The sequence below is a fragment of the Diabrotica undecimpunctata genome, chromosome 10 (assembly GCF_040954645.1).
Source record: "Diabrotica undecimpunctata isolate CICGRU chromosome 10, icDiaUnde3, whole genome shotgun sequence".
Lineage (NCBI taxonomy): Eukaryota > Metazoa > Arthropoda > Insecta > Coleoptera > Chrysomelidae > Diabrotica > Diabrotica undecimpunctata.
In genome coordinates, this window is record NC_092812.1 from 19,190,961 (window position 1) to 19,211,032 (window position 20,072).

Sequence of the window (20,072 nt, forward strand, 5' to 3'; positions counted from 1 at the left end):
TGAAGAGTTGTGGTGAAAATGCATCTCCCTCTTTTAGTCCATTGTTTATTTCAAATGTCTCCGAGTATTGTTGTCCAACTCTCACCTTACATCGTAACCGTTCCATACACATCCGTATCAACCTGACTAGTTTTTTTGGAAAGCCAAGATCCTGCATCGCTGTCCACAGTCTGGCCCTGCATACTCTACCAAATGCTTGTTTAAAATCTATGAACATCTGATGAAGCTCACGATCAAACTCCCAGCATTTTTCCATTATCTGTTTTATTGTGAATATCTGGTCAATGGTAGAGCGGCCCGGTCTAAATCCGCATTGATAATCTCCAACGATTCCTTCTGTGTATGTTTTGGTTCTTTCTAGCAGGATGTTTGCAAGGATTTTGTAGGTGGTGTTGGAGTGTTATTCCCCGGTAGTTAGCACATTGCTTTTTGTTTCCTTTTTTGTGTATTGGTACAATAACCCCTTCTTTCCATTTATCTGGCATTGTTTCTTCTCTCCAAATGTCTTAAATTAGCTTGTATATAGAACTGTACAACGCTTCTCCTCCATGTTTTAAGCACTCTGCGGGTATACCATCGCTACCTGGTGTCTTATTATTTTTAAGTTTTTTAATTGCCTGTATTACTTCTTCGTATGGCGGGTATTGGTCTTCAATTTCAGCTGTATGTGCTATTAGATGCTAATAGTCACTTATTATGGACACTACGTAAAAACAGAAAATATATTCCAGAAGATATACTTTCCGCAAAATTAAAAAAAGGAGAGATAATTGGAAAGGAACATCGTGATGGCATTGTAATAGGCAAATGGCACAATAAACGAGCTATAATTAAACCTGAAGCAATTATAAACTACCACAAAGGAAAAGATGGTGTTGACTTCTCAAATCAACTCGCAAGCTATTCTCACCTCTGAGAAAACTGTTCGCTGGCACCATAAAGCTGCAATTGAAGTTTTATTGAATATGGCTGTCATCCATAGTTTAATAATATATAATTCCTTCAACACACCAGTATTACTACTTTAAAGCATATCTTTGTTACAGTTGACGCCAAAACTACAAACAATATAAAGAATAGAAAACGATGTAATCAATGTTACACTGAAATATTTGCAACAAAAGGCAGTAAAGAAGCTCAAAACAAACCCAAACTTGTTTCTACATTTTGTAATGTTTGCGAAAAATTTTACTGTGTGACATGTAATCATTAAGTTGTTCACGATCACCGGTGACATTAGTGGCACAGACGTGTGTAATATGTTACTGCAGTGCCATTAGGATCACGCGTGATCTTGCTATTTTTTTCAAAACCATTTTTAAGAATGTAAACTTACTTTGTATTATTAACCATTTGTATAAATAAATATTCATCATCATCATAAGTGACTCGACAATCCGTTGTGGATCTTGGCCTGCTCACAAAGAAGTCGCCACTCCTGTCGATTCCTGGCAACTTCCCTCCATCTTCTAACCCCTAGAATCTGTAGGTCTTCTTCCACATCATCAATCCATCTCATTCGTGGTCGTCCTCTGCTTCTTGTGCCCTCTGGTTGTGAAAATGTTAATCTCTTCGTGTATTCGTGATCTGACATCCTAGCAATGTGTCCAGCCCATCTAAGTCTCTGCACTTTAACAAACTTCACAATATCTGGATCGGTGTATAACTGATACAGTTCAAAGTTGTATCTTCGACGCCATAGCCCATTTTCATTTACGACCCCAAAAATCTTTCTAAGAATTTTTCTCTCAAAAATACCAAGAAGTCTTTTATCATTTTGAGATAAGATCCACGTTTCAGCCCCATATATCAAAACTGGTCTTATTAAGGTCCTGTATATATTAAGCTTTAGTGCACGTTTTATATTTTTATTTTTTAAATGTCTCCGGAGGCCGTGAACAGTTCTGTTTGCTATTGCTATGCGTCTTTTTATTTCGTCGCTTGTCGTGTTTGTTGCGTTTACTAGCGATCCAAGATATGTAAATTCTTTGACTTGCTCAAAGGTATGGTTGTTAATTTGAATTATTTCTTGGATATTTCGAGGGTTTTTAGAAACCAACATATATTTGGTTTTTTCCTCGTTTACCACAAGTCCTAATTCACTTGCTGCGCCCGCAAGCCTTGTAAAACACTGCACCATGTCTCTCATACTTCTGCCCACTATAACTATATCGTCAGCGAATGCGAGAATTTGCGTCGATCTATTAAAAATAGTTCCATTCATTCTAATATTTAATTGTCTGATTGCCTTTTCCAAGGCAATATTAAAGAGCAGACACGCCAACGCGTCCCCCTGTCTTAGACCATTATTAATGTCAAAGAACGTAGAGTTTTCTCCTTCAATTCTAACGCATGAGCTTACGTTTTGCATTGTTAGGTGGGTCAACTTAACTAACTTAGGTGGGATCCCAAAGTCTATCATTGCATTATATAATGCAGTTCTTTTCACACTGTCATAGGCTGCTTTGAAGTCAACGAAGAGATGGTGTGTTTCTATGTTATATTCTAGTGACTTTTCTAGAATCTGCCTATGTGCTTGAATTTGATGTGTAGTTGACTTTCCAGCAGTAAATCCGCATTGATATTGACCAACAATATCCTTTGTAAAATGTTTAAGTCTTTCAGATAATACATTGCCGAAGATCTTATACGCAGATGCTAACAGAGTAATGCCTCTATAGTTCTTACACTCCAGTTGATCCCCCTTTTTATGCAATGGACATATTATTCCCTTCAGCCACTCTTCTGGTACCCGTTCATTCTGCCATATAAGTACTATTAGTTTATGGATTGCTGCAAAAAGTTGATCACCACCTTTTTTATACATTTCCGAACAGATGTCATCGATTCCTGGGGCTTTATTGTCTTTGAGTTTTAGGATCGCATCTGACACTTCTCTTCTTGTTGGGTCTTCACTGTGTAGTTGACGTTGTATATTTTGTTCATTTTCTATATTGTACTCTCCTTCAATATCGTTTATATTTAGATGTTCGCTGAAATGTTGTGCCCATCTGTTAAGAACTGAGTTTTTATCATGTAGAATTTCACCGTTAGTGTCTTTACAAATTTTTAATCGTGGTTTAAATTCTCGACGGCTAATATTTAAGGATTTGTAGTATTTCCTCGTTTCATTTTTATCGAATAAACTTTGTATCTCACTGAGAGTGTTCTGTTCGTATTCCCTCTTCTTAAGTCGATGGATACGTTTTTTCTCTCTTCTAAGACGTCTATACTCTTCTTTTTTTCTCCGTGTACAACCTGCGTCAATGGTTTTTTGATATGCTGCGTTCTTTCTATTTGTGGTCATTTCGCACTCATGATCAAACCAATGATTTCTTTTTTCTGATTTGGTTTTGCCCAATATTTCAACGGATTTCTGTAACACAATATCTCGTATATTTGCCCATAGTTGGTTAATATCTTCTTCTTCTTCTAAGTTTTTTGTCCTTATTTGGTCTTCTATTTGCTGTCTGTATACATTTGCAATGTCGGGATCTTTTAGTTTATTAATGTCTATTTTTTCTCTCCTTCTTCCCATCTCCTTTTTTAAATTGGATATTCTCTCCTTAAATCGTGTTTTAACTAGATAATGATCACTATCTATGTTTGCTCCTCTAAAAGACCTAACATCTAATAAGTTAGAGCAGTGTCTTGCATCGATGATTATATGATCTATTTGGTTAATCGTTTCATTATCAGGAGATTTCCAAGTTCCCTTATGTATATTTTTATGGGGAAATCTTGTCCCAGCTATAACCATGTTCTTAGACATCGCAAAGTTTATGATTCTGAGACCGTTATCATTAGATTCTACGTGTAGGCTCTCTTTTCCGATGGTGGGCGAAAATATATTCTCTCTTCCGACTTTGGCATTAAAGTCTCCTGCTATTATTTTGATGTCATTTTTTGGGCACTGATCGTACTCTCGGTCTAGTGCCTCATAGAACATGTCTTTTTCATTATCCTCTTTTTCTTCCGTTGGAGCATGGATGCTAATAATGCTTATATTAGCGAACTTCCCTTTAAGTCTTATTCGACATATCCTATGATCAATAGCTTTGAAATCGATTACACTATGTTTGACCTTGCTGCTTACAATAAATCCGGTACCAAATTCGTGTCGGGTAGGATGTCCACTGTAGTAAATATTGCAGTTATTTTTTTCCAGGATGCCTGAACTAATCCACCTCATTTCCTGTAAAGCAATGATATCTGCTTTGGCATTATTCATTTCTTGTATGAGCAGAGCAGTGGCTCCAGGCTGATAAAGGCTTCTTACGTTCCAGGTGCAAATCTTTAAATCATTATCCTTATTATGAATAAATATTGTTAACGTTAAATACAGGATAATACAAGGCCACATACTACAGCAACAGTAAGAGATTGGTTTCATCATGAGGATATTATACGTTCATCGTGGCCGCGTATACGTTCACAATCTCCAGATCTAAATCACATCGAGCATATATGGGATATGCTACAGAGACGAATTACTCTTCATCTGCACAATGTTCATACTAGACAAGACCTTCAAGATCTTCGTAAACAGGAATGGATCCTATTACCTCCAAACCATTCATTTTTATTATTATTGATTTTTAAATCATACTACAGTGAAATTAAGATGAGTTCATTACTGACTAATCAATCATTATAACGGTGTGTCACTTTTTAAAATCTAATCAAAATTGATGTAGTTATATATGAGAAAAAAACTTTGTGTTAGACATTTTTGATGCGTTTAAATTTAAATGATTTTAGTAAAAATTATTATTTTCGAAAAATAATCAAAAGAAATCAAATCAAATACAACAATATGTTCAAAACCATTTTAAACATTCAATAATTGCCATAAATAATATTATCTCTACTTGTGAGTCACCAGTAAAAGTTAGTATAGACTCTGTGGATGATTTAATTATTCTTATTAAAGGAAAAATGATAAAACACTTCATGGTCATCTACATATCTTTGGAAAATAGAATTATAAACAGTCTACGGATTTGCAGTTGTGAAGAACAGAAAGCCGTGATCTTAAAAAAAATTTGGATGTGAAACTGTTTAACATAAAAATAAAATATATAGAGAGAAATAAATGTATATTTAAGAGTGTATTCTTGAATTACTATATTTATGACCTAACAACAGTTTGTCAAGCTGGATTCAATATTGTACTATAGCTCACAACTCGTGGTAACAGATCTTATCACAGCAGCTCTTATGTCAAGACATTAATCATCACATCCAAATTAGACTTATATTAGGGTCGTATTATTTATGATTCAGCAAAATAATATTTATTAAAACATATTAATAGAATATAAAATAGTGTTATGCGAACTATACTAGATGCCTTTTATACTAAGGCTACTGGAAGTTTATATTGCGAACGCACTAAAATTACTTTCAAATTCCGAAAGCCATTCCTAAAAACTCTTAAAGTATACAACTTGTGAATCCGTATACACAACAGTCCCATAAACAACTATCGAAGGAAAGCAAAGTTACTTTGTTAGAGGCACAACGATATTGCTGGCAACTAAATTGCTGATAATCTTGCTAAAGAAGAAGACAGTATCCCCTTTATCGGAGCACAAGCATTATGCAGTATCCGAAAAAGCCGAATTGTGGAAGTTGTCCAAAACGACAAAAGAGACTTAAGGAAAATATTGAAAGCCAAACGCCTACAAAAAGGTTATTACAACCTTCGGATTGGTACGCAAACATTGTTCTCATTGGACACTGCTCACTCAGATATTAAGTTTGTAAAATTAGCCAGAGTGGGCCTAGCTTTTTTAGAACATGATCAGGTAACAAACATATGTTCAAAACAAATAATGTGCTTTCTTAAAAGTCTAGATCTTGTGAGCCATAACATAGATGAATGGTATAAACAAAAGATCGCTCAGTTCGTAGTGTAGAAAGATCTACAAACTTAAACCATCCCTGGAAATCTACAATAGGTATCTCACTGAACTTATTTTCAAGGTTCCAGATATCAATAGTGTTTCTCGTTGGACTCTGTCCATTCCAAAATTATATATCGATGTTTCCACGGTTAAACAATTCATACCTAGCAGTGAAAGTCCTTCCTGTTGATGAAAATCTGTTACAGCAAATAGCGTAAAGATTTTAAGGAAAAATAAGATTATCAAGAAAATATTACTTTTTTATTGCGAATCGAGGATGATTACTAGATTCCAGAATTATACAGCTTTAAAGTGCAACTTGTTTCTGAGTTTAAGAAAATTATTAAAGGATTCTTCTTCTTTAAGTTCCATCTTCTATCGAAGGTTGGAAATCATCATGGCTATGCGGACTCTGTTGACTGCCGCTCTAAAAAGTTCTGCACTACTGCATTCAAACCATTCCCTTAAGTTTTTAAGCCAGGATATTCTTCGTCTTCTCACATTTCGCTTTCCTCGGATTTTGCCTTGCATAATAAGTTGTAATAATGCGTATTTTTGCCCTCTCATCACATGTCCTAAGTACTCAAGTTTTCGTCTTTTGATAGTTAATATTATTTCCGCCTCAATTCCTATCCTTCTAGTTACTTCCACGTTTGACATTCTTTGAATCCATGATATTCGTAGGATTCTTCTGTAACACCAAAATTCAAAGGCGGCCAACTTATTCAGATGGACTTGTTTAAGTGTCCACGCTTTCAAGTCATAAAGAAGAGTAGAGAACACGTAACATCGAAGCATTCTCAGGCGTAGTTCTAACCTTATATCCCAACAACAAAGAAAGTTTTTAAGTTTAAAAAATTATGCAAGTGATATTTCAATGCGTGTGCTAATTTCTTTCTGGTTTGGTCTACATCTGATGTTATCCATGTTCCTAAGTATTTATAGTTATTAACACTCTCAATTGCAGTATCTTCAATAATCAATTGGATATTTGCATGTGCAGATTTAGTCATGATCATGCATTTAGTTGCTACCTAACACACCTGCGATATTTCAAACAATTGACCAGGGCGTTATTAGAGATGTGTCACAGGCTCGTATTATACTGATGGCTCAAAGATTATAGGGGGAACAAAAGCAACCATTACTTTAAATGAAACAAAAAATATTATTTACACACCTAAAATATTTTATTCATTATATCATTAAATTAAACCTAAAACTTCATTTTACAAGATCCCAAAGAGTTTTTAACAATAACTTTATTGCAACCAATTGTTTTTAATTGTTAATTTCGCGTCGCGCCAAGTTCCGACCGCTATATACTCCACTGAATGACCGTTTTGAAGTGTAATTTTCCTCGTCATGATAGGTTTGCTTGAAAATATGGATTTAGGTTCCTCTTACCCACTACTTCACTTTTGGACTTGAGCTCAGTGTTGATTTTACTTGAGGGTAAAAAAACATACGTCCAAAACAAGTCCGGAAATGGATAAAGACCCAGTAGAACCAGAGTTATAGTTCATGAAAAGTAGGTGCCTATTTGTCAAATTCCAAATCGAATATTTCAACGTGAAATAATCAAAAAATAAATCAATTTTCTGGGACAACTCATTAAAATTTTTTGAAAATGTTTAAAAAACTTTATTTTTGTCTTTTTTTTAAATTCTACCATCAAAACTAGCGAGTTTGAGCGAGTTACTCTCAAAATAAAGTTGGTACCTTTTTTGGTAAAAACATCGTGAAAATCCCCCTCTAATCTGCACCCCAAACAAAATTAAACGTTACCGCTTTACAATTTACTTTATTTATGTATTGTTTATATGATCTGTAAGTTTAACTGGTTGAAAGTGGTTATTTTAAAAATAAAATTGGTTTTAAAGCAAAAGAACATTTTATTTTTTGAAATTTTGAATTTTTTTTACTAACTAAAGAAAGTATTCTTCTTCTTCAAGTGCCGTCTCCATCAATGGAGGTTAGCGGTTATGGTGGCAAACGTTTGTCTATCTTCAGCTGTTCTTAAGAGTTCCTCAAATCCAAGTCCTGTCCAGTTTCTGATATTACGTAACCAGGATAATTTTTTTCTTCCAATTCCTCGCTTTCCTTCTATTTTGCCTTTTATTATCAACTGAGGGATGTAGTATTTCTCGTTGCGCAACAAATGCCCTAAATAACTGGTTTTTCTTCTTTTGACTGTTCTCAATAGTTCTTTTTCTAAATTGAGTCTAGCTAGTACTTCTTCATTTGTTTTTTGTGCTGTCCAAGGAATTTTTAAAATTCTACGGTACACCCACATTTCAAATGCCTCGATTCTATTCAGGCTCTTTATTTTTAAAGTCCATGTTTCGACTCCGTAGAGAAGAACAGACCAGATAAAACATTTTACAAGTTTTAATCTCAATTTAATATTTATATGTGTATCGCAGAATAGAACGCGCATCTTAAAGAAACTATCCCTAGCTTGAGCAATTCTCGCTTTAATTTCTTGTTCTGGGTCCAGCTTGCAATTAATCCAACAGCCAAGGTATTTGTATTGGTTTACCTGTTCTAAAATATTCCCATTTATTTTTATAGGTAAGGGGATATTCTGTTTTCTTTGGATCACCATTACTTTTGTTTTTTTTTTCGTTGATCTTCATTCCAAACTCTCGACAAGCATCCTTAAGGTGGTCTATAACCCTCTGTAAGTTTGTGTCTGTATCAGCCAGTAGGACAGTGTCATCTGCATATCTTATGCTAGATATTGGTTCTCCATTAATTTTTATTCCTGTGGAAAGGTTTTCCAAGGCTTGCTTGAATAGTAGTTCCGAGTAAAGATTGAACAGCATAGGGGATAGTATGCATCCTTGCCTTACTCTTTTATTTATACTAATATTTCTAGATGTATGATCGTCGATCCTAATCTTGGCACTCTGCCTCCAATATAAGTTCTTAATTAATCGGAGATCTTTGCTATCCAAGTTGATGCTCTGCAAGGAATTTAACATTTTATTATGGTTTACGCGATCAAATGCCTTTTCAAAGTCTACAAAACATAGAAAGACATCCTTTTGTTGGTCGTAACACTTCTGCAGCAGTACTTGTAATGAAAACAAGGCCTCTCTGGTCCCCATTCCGGCTCTGAATCCAAGAATCCAAGAAAGTATTAGTGATACGAAAAATCTTAAAGAGTAAAAAAATATAGGTTTTGTTTTTCTGGACATTTTGATTTTGTTTTTCTGTAAGACAAAAATTGATTAAGATTATGTTGTTTAATGTTAATTGACATTCATTCACCACTTCAATAAAAGATGATTTGAATCAATTATCCGGTTTAATTTACAATTATACGATTTTGCTTCAAATAGAGGTAGTTTTCTCCGATAAAAATAAAAAGCAACCAACGGCACAAATCCAAAAGTGTAGTGGAGGGTAAGTAGAACATCCAAATTTTCCTGAAATTCGGCGATGACACGGAAAATTACAGGGTATCGATGTTGTTCGAATAAATCCATTCGAACATGTAAAAAGTATTTAAAATATTTTTAATTTAGTTTAACTCCACTTTTGACAAAAATTCACCCACTCTGTAAATAACAACACTGTCAACAGTGCTTAGCTTAAGACTCTTCCAAAAAAGACACTTGGATCTAGGGATCCCACCTTAAATTTTTACCTTTACCATGCCAGCTGCGCGATGCTCCATTACGCATATTATGATTTTAAAATTTTGGCTTGTGATTTCAAGAAATAATAAATTGACAATTTCTTGACAAAAAGCCTATTTCTTGTTTTCTTTAACAAACATTGAGTACTTTACTGGTGTTTTTGTATGTTTCTTTACATTTTATTCCCACTACTAAATAGCAAAATCTTTTACAATGAAACTTTTTTAAACTTCTTTTTTAATTTAAATATTATGTTTATATGGGATTAAGCCACAATTTATTGGTTGTAATGAAAATCACATTTTTTAACTAACCAAAGTTTGACGTTTTGAAATCGTTCTCAAAATATTTATAGAAATTTTGAACAACCTAAGAAAACGACCAAGGATGGACCAAGGTTACTTTTATTGGTTATAATATGATGAGCATTGATCTCCTTTTTTAATCGGTAAAAGATACAGGTTAGGTTAAGAGAAACAAAAATGTCAAAATCTTAAAATCATCCGCATAAGGGGGCATAGCGGATCTCGCATGGTAAAGGTAAAAATTTAAGGTGGGATCCCTGGATCCTTGTAAAAAAGACTCCCCGAAAAATCAGGCCTACACCCCAGAGCGAATTTAGACGGGGATGAAGCAACATCTCTGTTTGGCAGAAGTCCTCAAAAAACCGTCAAGGATTTACTCTACACAAAGTTATACAGTTCTCTCCAAATCTGTCAAAGATTTGTCCCGTTTTTGGTATACAGCACTCAATTATACAGTATATATATGTATAATACAGTAGTTCTCTGGGTAGCCTTTGACACATGGTTGCCACATCTCCACATCTCTTAATTCAGGATCTTCGTGATAGTGACTTAAATGGACAATAATCCGCACATAGACGTTTTGTAAGACTTGTTAACTAGTAAGTTGCATTTAGTAGTAGGAATTTTGTTTTAGTTTTTTATGTATTTGTACTGATTTTATTTATGCTATTTGTTTTTCTATATATATATATATATATATATATATATTATATATATAAGTATATATATATATATATAAATATATATATATATATATATATATATATATATATATATATATATATATATATATATAATATAATTTTATAATTTTATTTTTTGTTCTAAAAGTAATTTTTTTATTACTAAAAAACTGATTTGTTCAAATTAAATAAGAATATATGGAAGTATTGTTTATAAATAATATTTATTTAATATAATTAAATAAATATAATATATAATATAATATATAATAATAATAAATATTATTTATTTTAAATAAATACTTAAATTAGCTGCTTTATTTTGGATAATTTTGCAATGAAAATACGATAAATTATTTCAACTTTGTACTCCCGTTTAAATAAAAAAAAAAGAGGAAATTTGGTCCAGTAGAACCCGAGACATGTCATTTTTTCCGAGCGCTATATTTTGAAACTATCTAACAATTAGTGAACAATGGGAAATGTGTAAAAATTACATTAAAGACGCAGCAAATAACATTCTAGGGCCGCAAAGACCACCACCACGTAATGAGTGGTTCGATGCTGAGTGCGAGGACATTACAAGAAGAAAGAACAATGCATATAAACTGATGCAGCAAAGAAGAACCCGAGAAAAAGAACAAAAATATAAAGATCTCAGAAGAGAAGAGAAGTACATCCATCGAAGAAAAAAGCGAACTTATGAAAATAGAATATTGGAAGAACTTGAGGCATTAAAAAAGGAAAATCAAACAAGAAAATTCTATAAAAATCTAAATAAAGCAAGAAAAGAATTTAAACCAAGGATCGGACTATGTAAGGATAAGGAGGGGCATATACTCAATACAAAAGAAGAAGTATTGAAAAGGTGGGTGGAACACTATAAAGAACTGCTTACTATCGAAGTAGAAGATCCAAATCAACCACCCCCAGGAGCAAACAACAATACACCATTGGAGCCTCCATCAATTCAGGAAGTATGGGATGCAATAAAACACCTAAAAAATAATAAATCTCCGGGAAGTGATGGTATACCCGCGGAACTTATTAAATGTGGAGGTGCTACTCTGACTAATCATATATATATATAAAATCATACTGAGAGCCTGGAATGAGGAACAAATCCCAGAAGAGTGGTGTATTGGGATCGTTTGCCCGCTACACAAAAAGGGCGATGAATTAGAATGTAGAAACTATAGGGGAATAACCCTCCTTAATACAGCATACAAAATATTTTCGAGTATTTTATATGGTCGCCTGAGTGAATATTCAGAGGAGCTTCTTGGAGAATATCAAAGTGGTTTTAGGCCTGGTCGATCAACAACAGACCAGATCTTTGTGCTAACGCAAATACTGGAAAAAACCAATGAATTTAATATCGACACATACCATCTTTTCGTAGATTTTAAATCGGCCTATGATAGTGTCCTAAGAAATAAATTGTATGAAGCCATGGATGAATTCCACATCCCCGATAAACTGATAAGATTGGTTAAGGCTACAATGCGTAAAGTTGTTTGCAAAGTCCAAATACAGGGCGAACAATCACAGGCATTTGAAACGCATGTTGGGCTGCGACAGGGAGATGCGCTGGCGTGTCTCCTTTTCAACATAGCTTTGGAAAAGGCGCTCAGGGATGCCCAAATAGACAGCAGAGGAAACATTTTTAATAAATCATCCCAAATTTTGGCATATGCAGATGATGTTGATCTAGTTGCCCGCACAACACGCAAGCTAGAAGAAATGTATACCACCTTGTCACACGCCTCAAAAAATATGGGCCTGCAAGTAAATGAAAATAAAACTAAGATAATGGCATCAACACCCAACAATAGAGCCAGAAACATCGGCCACCAATTCACGGTTGATAATTCTACCTTTGAAGTGGTGGACAAATTCACATACTTGGGCTCCCTGATCACCAAGGAGAACGTCAAGCGAAGAATAATCCTAGCAAACAAATGCTATTTTGGACTGAGTAGACATATGAGAAGCAGAAACTTAAGCCAAAAAACAAAAATAACCATATACAAAACCCTTATACAACCAGTATTGACATATGGGTCGGAGGCATGGACCATTTCCAAGGCAGACGAAAATCTCCTGCTTATATTTGAACGAAGGATCCTGAGAAGAATATTTGGTGGCATCTGTGAAAATGGTGTTTGGAGAAGGAGGTACAACTACGAGATATATCACAGATATAAACATATATTTGGTGGTAAAGACGTAGTATCCTTTATAAAAATAGGAAGACTAAGATGGGCAGGACATCTGGCAAGATCACAGCAGAACAACCGTCCTAGAAGAATCCTTATGTCACAACCTGTGGGAAGTAGAAAAAGGGGTAGACCAAAACTCAGATGGAGGAATGGTGTAGATGAGGATGGTAGACAAATAGGCGCAGCAAACTGGCAACAGTTGGCAATGGATAGAACTGACTGGCGTAATAGACTTGGGAAGGTCGAGGCTCTTTTATAGGGCTGTAGCACCAATGATGATGATGATGATGATGATATTTTGAAACTGTGTTGGATTTTTTGAAGAGAGCGTCTGGCCCTTCACTCAACTACCCACACTCCTTTTACTCTAGTCGAAAAGTAAAGTACTCTTTGTTTATAACACTCCTGTTTAAACAATTTTGAATAATTTCATTTGCTAAAAACTTTGACTTTTTTATAAAAGATTGGTTAATTTCAGCTCTTAATTTTGTTAATTAACGTAACAGTGATAACACAACAACGTAAAAAAGGGTCTATCTTGGCTCCTAAGGGTCGAAGGACTTTTTTTTATAAAATATTGTGTTTTTTAACCAGCTTTCCACATATTTTTTTTAGCCATTTAGTTTGAACTAAATTCTACGGAGTTATTGTAAATGTGTATAAGTTTAAATTTATTATTAAATCAATTGGTGTACATAAATTTATTTTTTAACTATTTTCATAGGTCATTAGTATACGTCTTAACGAGGAGAATAAGCCCCGGATTATTGAGATTCAATCTCTTCAAACCCTCTAGTTAAGGTACATTTAAACAAATTTTAATAAATAATAAAAAAGTTATGGACACTATTCAAAAACAGCGATATTATTCTACATTTTGCAATAAGTTTTTTATCAAATCTCTAAATAGAAGTTTTTAAGTTATGAGAAAAATAATGAGTTGACGTTTTAATTGTTTATTTAAAAATAGTTTTACTAACAAATTGATGAATCCCTAGATGAGAGTCTTTTTGTACATTTCAACTGTCAAACCCGTCTATACAGTTGTGACGAAAAAATATTCATTTTTTAGCAACTTAATTGGTCTCATAGCCGAAGTCACTGTTATCCTTAACTAAGTAAACTTGTAGTCAACATTAACATGAGATATCATAATTATCACTGACTCGAAATTTGGCGAGTGCCTTAAATAACTTATATACTCGCTATCAAAGTCTTCGAAGAAATATTTTATTTCGGTACTTTTATTCTGAAGTAATCGATGTATTATTTAGTTCTGCAATCATAGTATATATTATATACAATTATTATTCGTCTATTATTAGTACAGTTAAGAAATGACCACTTAAAAAAAGTGATTTATTACTCTGTCTCAATATCAAATAAAGTTTAGATGTAATATCCATAATCAAAATCAAAGACAGCACAAAGTGCTGATAACTTGAGTGCGCAGAACGATTGGAATGGGTCGACATTGAAATTAAATTGTGAGAAGTAAAATTATCTCAAAAAATCAATACAATCAAAGTAATAATATTATTTCGATGGCGGATTGGCCACACCGCTATTACCCAAAACATCTGTTCGAAAAAGACGCGATATCGCAGTGCTGTGCACATGCAGGTGATGATTTGTGTACAGTGGAGCGTTCGTATACCGTACATATGTATATTACAATAAAGACTGAAATATACAGACAATACTAAATAATGGAACTTTATAAAAAAAATTATTTCATATTTTATGCTCCATAAATATCTGGATATGAAATTGCAGCACATCGGCTAAAGATTTTTGTCCTTTATAATCAAATTGAACATCTTTTTAATTGAATTTATTCTTGATCAAGCCTTCCTTTAATTTGTGGTCACTTATATCCCATAAAATAGATATTCTCAAAAAAACATAATCCTCAAAAAAATTAGCAACATCATATCAACAACCAAAATAACATTGTATAAAATCAATATTATGCATTTAGTCCTGTCGCCAGAGAGTTGACCCCTAAAATACATACGAACAAGCTGAATTTTGCCGAGAATATTAATTTTGGGACCTCAAAAAAATATGCAAAAAAGTTTAACACTTTTACTCCCGGGCTTCCCCCTAAAACGCCCCTCGTATGGGGGTAAAAACGAAAAAAATCGATTTACCAAGAATCTGTACTCCGTAGAGAAAAATGATTCAAATAAAAAATGTAGCTGAGATAATTAAAAAAAAATGTTTAAAAGCAATTTTTGTGTAGAATGAAGCGTTCTCTTAGAAACGACGCCTAAAGCGACCGTCGATTTTGAATGTCAGGCACGCGCGCGAAATCAATATTCAATAAAATTTGTATCATGATTTGTGCCTCATGTAAGGGAACCATTTTCTCAATAATTATTTTAAGCGATATATTAGAGCAATGAGAAGTTATTAAAACCTAAATACCCTACGGGTGCAAAGAAGAGTACAACATTAAGGGGTCCTAAACTTAAACAAAAAAAAATTTAACCCACCTATCCTATGGCTCCAAAATCAAGAACAAACCAAGGATAAATACTTAAGTATAAACCAAAGTTAAGTAATTTAAATGCAATAAATCAATGTAAGTGTAAACATTAATGAATGCATTAAATATTCCTAATAAACTCTATCTTATCGTTGGATATCCGATATCAATTAGTAAATACATTCATTTATTTCTTATTGCTATACGGAGTGGAAACATGGACTCTCGGAATTACAAGTATGAGGCGTATAGAAGCCTTTGAAATGTGTGTTTTTCGAAGGATGCTGAAGATTTCGTGGACAGAGCACGTGACCAACAACGAGGTGTTGAGAAGAATGAGGACTGAGAGAGAACTCCTAAATATTGTAAACAACAGAAAAACGAGTTATATAGAACATATTTACAGAGGAGACAAATATAACTTTCTAAGACTCACAATGAAAGGGAAAGTAGAAGGAAAAAGAGGTACAGAAAGAAGAAAATGCTCCTGGCTGAAGAATGTAAGAGACTGGACAGGCGTGGACACACATTCGATGCTAAGAACATCTTAAGATAGAGAGCAATTTGCTATAGTTATAGCCACCCTTCTATAATGAAGAAGGAACCTTAAGAAGAAATGTAGACAGCGTTTTATTTAAATTAATTTATTCAACAAAAAACATTATATCCTTTGAGAATAGTTATTTCTATAATTAGGCATATTAGACTACAAGTCAGTGAAATAATGTTTTTCTCGGTATTGAAATTTATCTCATAAATTGTCAGCAACAGCCAGCAACGAGTGGTAAATAAAAGTTCAGTTAATAAAAATACTATAAGAATAAAATAAGTAAATATTATATAATTTTCTAAAATGATCGGCTATCCGATTTAGCAAATCGCTCTATGATTGCATCAACATTTAGAGAAATTTCAGCATGCACATTGATGAGTGCTAAACCAGTTAACCTTTCCTCCGAAGTTCTATTTCTAAGCCAAGTCTTTAGACGCTTAAGCGTAGAAAAACTACACTCTGCTGTTGCTGCACTGACTGGCAGTGTAATTAATATTTGCAGAAATATTCTGATATTTAGATACATATAAATATCGTAGTTTTCTAATACTTCTAAAATAGAATCAGAAAGTTTTCCATTATATTGCACGACTCTTTTCCACTTTTGAATCCAGTAAATGGTCGAATAATATCCTGGAAGGCGTCAACAATTTTTCTTAATGCAACTATATCTTCTGGTGTGTTATCAGTTTTAGGTAAAACAACTCGAAAATTAAATAGATTCATAACTTCCGGTGAAAGTCGTTCTTCTAAATCAGTTAAGATATTGTCTAAAACGGGTAAATAAATCTTCGGAAATATTCTTCGCAAGAGTTAGCAGGTTGGTTTTGTCGAGAAACTATACGAGGCATTTTCAATTCAATGTCTAGTTGTTCAGCTATTTCCTTTACTTCAAAAACAGATTCAGCATTTGATCTTTTATTTTGTAGAATGTATTTAGTGTCCTCTATGGCCTCAGTAGCCTTCTTCAAATCTAATTTTAGTGACTGAAGAAGACGACAAGTAATACAGTTGTACCTAAAACATCACTAAGACAAACTACTGAAATGAGAAATTCTGGTCTCCCAATAGTGTGCATTATTGAAAATGCATCAGCTAATGTTTTACTGTCCTTCCACGTAGAAATTGTTTCAAGAGCGTTGTATATTTTGATGATTAATTTGCCCTGGAACTAAAGATGACCTTTATGCCTTTCAACCCAACTAGTTTCACAAATACCCCGGACAGCAACCCCCAGTTCCTTATTAAAAACATCATGTCGTTTGGGCGAGGCTACTACGTCCTCATAGTTTCTGAAGCATTACGACATGATATAACTTTTGAGGAGCTTGCCAAGGAATTATTCAAAATATGATTGCTACATGGACAACGCACAGCATGTTTGGCCGTTTTTTTTTAATTCGTTAACGGCACCTTTCGTTTCGAATGCCATTACTGACCAACTGTGGACACCAAAACCTACGCAAAAATTTAAATTTAAATTAAAATTCTTTACGGAATCTTCAACAATGTGGCCTAAAGCAACTCCAGTTAAGCGGCGTTCTACTTCTGAACCGACGTCTTCTTCTAGAATCGAATCGTAGGCGTTAACAAATGTGATTAAATCTTCTCTAATCTCATTTAAATGAAGATATCGCAGACATTCTTCTTTACAGCAAGAAATGATATCATTTTGAGTAGTTTTACTAATTAATGTAGCACTAGCCGGAGCAGTTACCAAATGTTTTCGCAGATCATTATCGCCAGCATCTATTCTAAACCGAATAAAATTACCATCATTTTTTTCTGTACCATCGCCGTTTACAATACTTTTAATATTTTTATCATCTCTATGCCCTCTCTAGAAATATTTTGTCTACCACAAGGAATAACAGTTTTTATTAATGGATTCAAATTCTTCATATTTCTTGAATCATTTCAACTGTTAACTTCCTGCTTATAGGGTTGATGGGTTTTAAATTTTTATTTTTTTAGTATTATTTGATTGATATTTATTTTTGATGTGGGGGAGGGGTCATGACCCCCGTAACCCACCCCCCCCCCTTTGGATCCGCCACTGATTTCATGAGGAACATAAAAAATGGCAAAAGTCGCGTCACGTTTATTTATTTCACACCTTTATAAAATCTGAGTTTATACCCTTTACTATACTCTTACTCTTTACCTTTAAAACGCATCTTGATTTTGTCGATAGGACATTTGAATCAAAAGATATCGAATTTTTACCGTCGAGCTGATACAAATTATATTTAATATTGATTTCGCGCGCGTGACATTCAAAATCGACGGTCGCTTTAAGCGTTGTTTCTAAGAGAATGGTAGATTCTACACAAAAAGTGTTTATAAACATTTTTGTATCTCAGCTACATTTTTTATTTGAAACATTTTTGTCTAGGGGAAAGCCCGGGGGTAACAGTGTTAAACTTTTTGCATCTTTTTTGAGGTCCCAAAATTAATATTTTCGGCAAAATTCAGCTTGTTCGTATGATTTTTAGGGGTTCAGTGGCATATTCGTCTCTGACGACTGGAGTAATTTATTAAATTTTGATTGATAAAATAAGGCCAAAAATGGCTAATAGAGAAAGAATAACATCCACTAAAATAAATACTACTGAAACCAAGGGTTATGCGTAACTGCGTTTGTATTATTTGACTCACTCGCCATTATGCCATTACATATTTAAAATCCTCGTCATTATGGTATTTTTAACTAAAGAAAATCTTTAAATGACGCAATTCAAAATAATAAAAAATTTCAACCCAACGCGGTAAAGACAGAATATCAGTACAACAAACTTTTACCGCGCGCGGCAATTTGTTAATATACGTAAACAATGATCTCAACTTGATGCCGCAACGAGCCATTCAGCCGACCGTTAATATAATTGCTTCGTGAACATTATATTTTGGTATTAAAATAGGTAATTTCTCGTCATACTTAACAGATTATATTTTATCGTTTTGTAGTAAGTATAGGTACCTATTTGATAATTAAATTAAGGGAACAATTTTCTCTAAATCTCTAACCATCTACTACCATCACAGTGGTATATATACAAATAATCAAACCTATGAATTTAAAATGTATATTGATATCAAAATAATATGAGGATATCAACCATTTATTAAATAAATGAAAAGCAATGCAAAATATGTCGTTTTACAAATAAACTAGGTTAAATATGAACTAACCTGGAAAACTCTCTCTTTTCAAAACTCGAGGTGCAAGCAATCACCTGCCTATCACAATTTTGTTTTATTTATTTTTAATTCAACAGGCAAACTAAGAGTCCAGAAGACACTGTGTTTTACTATCACAACTTCTTTATTTATTTTATTTATTTAAAAGTCTAGAGAACACTGCATTTTACCTTTACAATTTTTTTTATTTGTATTTATAATTTAATTGATAAACTAAGAGTCTAGAGAACACTGTCTATTACTATCACAATTTTTTTTATTTATTTTTAGTTAAGGAGACAAACTAAAAGTCTAAGGAACGCTGTCTTTGACTATCATAACTTTTTTTATTTATCTGTATTTGATAGGAAAACTAAGAGTCTATTATAGAAAACACTGTCTTCCTTTTACAACTTATTTTATTTATTTTTAATAGACAATCTAAGGGTCGAACCAACACCGTTTTTTACTAAATGATCACTTGTGTGGTGAGTTTAAATTAAACAGACAAACTAGAGAACTCTGTGTTTAACTGTCACCACACTTTGTTTTATTTACTTTTAATTTAATAAAACAAATATTAGTCTAGACCACTTTGCGAATGACAATTCTTCAATAACGAGCAGGCTATACTATGAACGACTGACGCGCTTTTTACGTACCTCACGTCGATAAACTCGGTCAGAGACTGGTGTTTGTGAGACTGTGAGAGACACTCGGGCTTAGTAGTTTAAGCCAACTAGATGATTCAGGCAAGCTGTTCCCCACCACATTTATATTTATTTGTTGTGTGTCAGTGCAGATGGTACCCACAGGCCGCTTGCGGCGGAAATTCAAATTCACACAAAAAACAACAATTTCTGTTCAATTTGCCGACGCGTCTCCCATTTTTCCAAATTAATCAAACAATATCTGTCTGCAAAAATGTTTCTTCACTTTATTTTCGTCACTCTTTTACTTTGCTAGACATAAGTTTTTGTAATTTTTCTTCTACCTACTCAAAAGAATGGGAGAACTGAAAGAAATCAGAAATGAAAATAAGGAATGTAGGGAAGAGATGATAGTTCTGAAAAAAGAAA

At 33.6% G+C, this 20,072-nt stretch overlaps 1 protein-coding gene across 2 annotated transcripts in view; it reads right to left on the minus strand.

Annotated features, from left to right (window-relative positions):
• The window catches only part of klar (klarsicht), a 312,176-nt gene extending 292,479 nt beyond the window's left edge, over nt 1-19,697 (minus strand). For both annotated transcript variants that reach the window (XM_072545854.1, XM_072545851.1), the window contains exon 1: nt 19,006-19,697. The gene's annotated coding sequence lies outside the window, so the exon portion shown is untranslated. The remainder of the gene's footprint in view (nt 1-19,005) is intronic.
• Nucleotides 19,698-20,072: the final 375 nt, after the last annotated feature.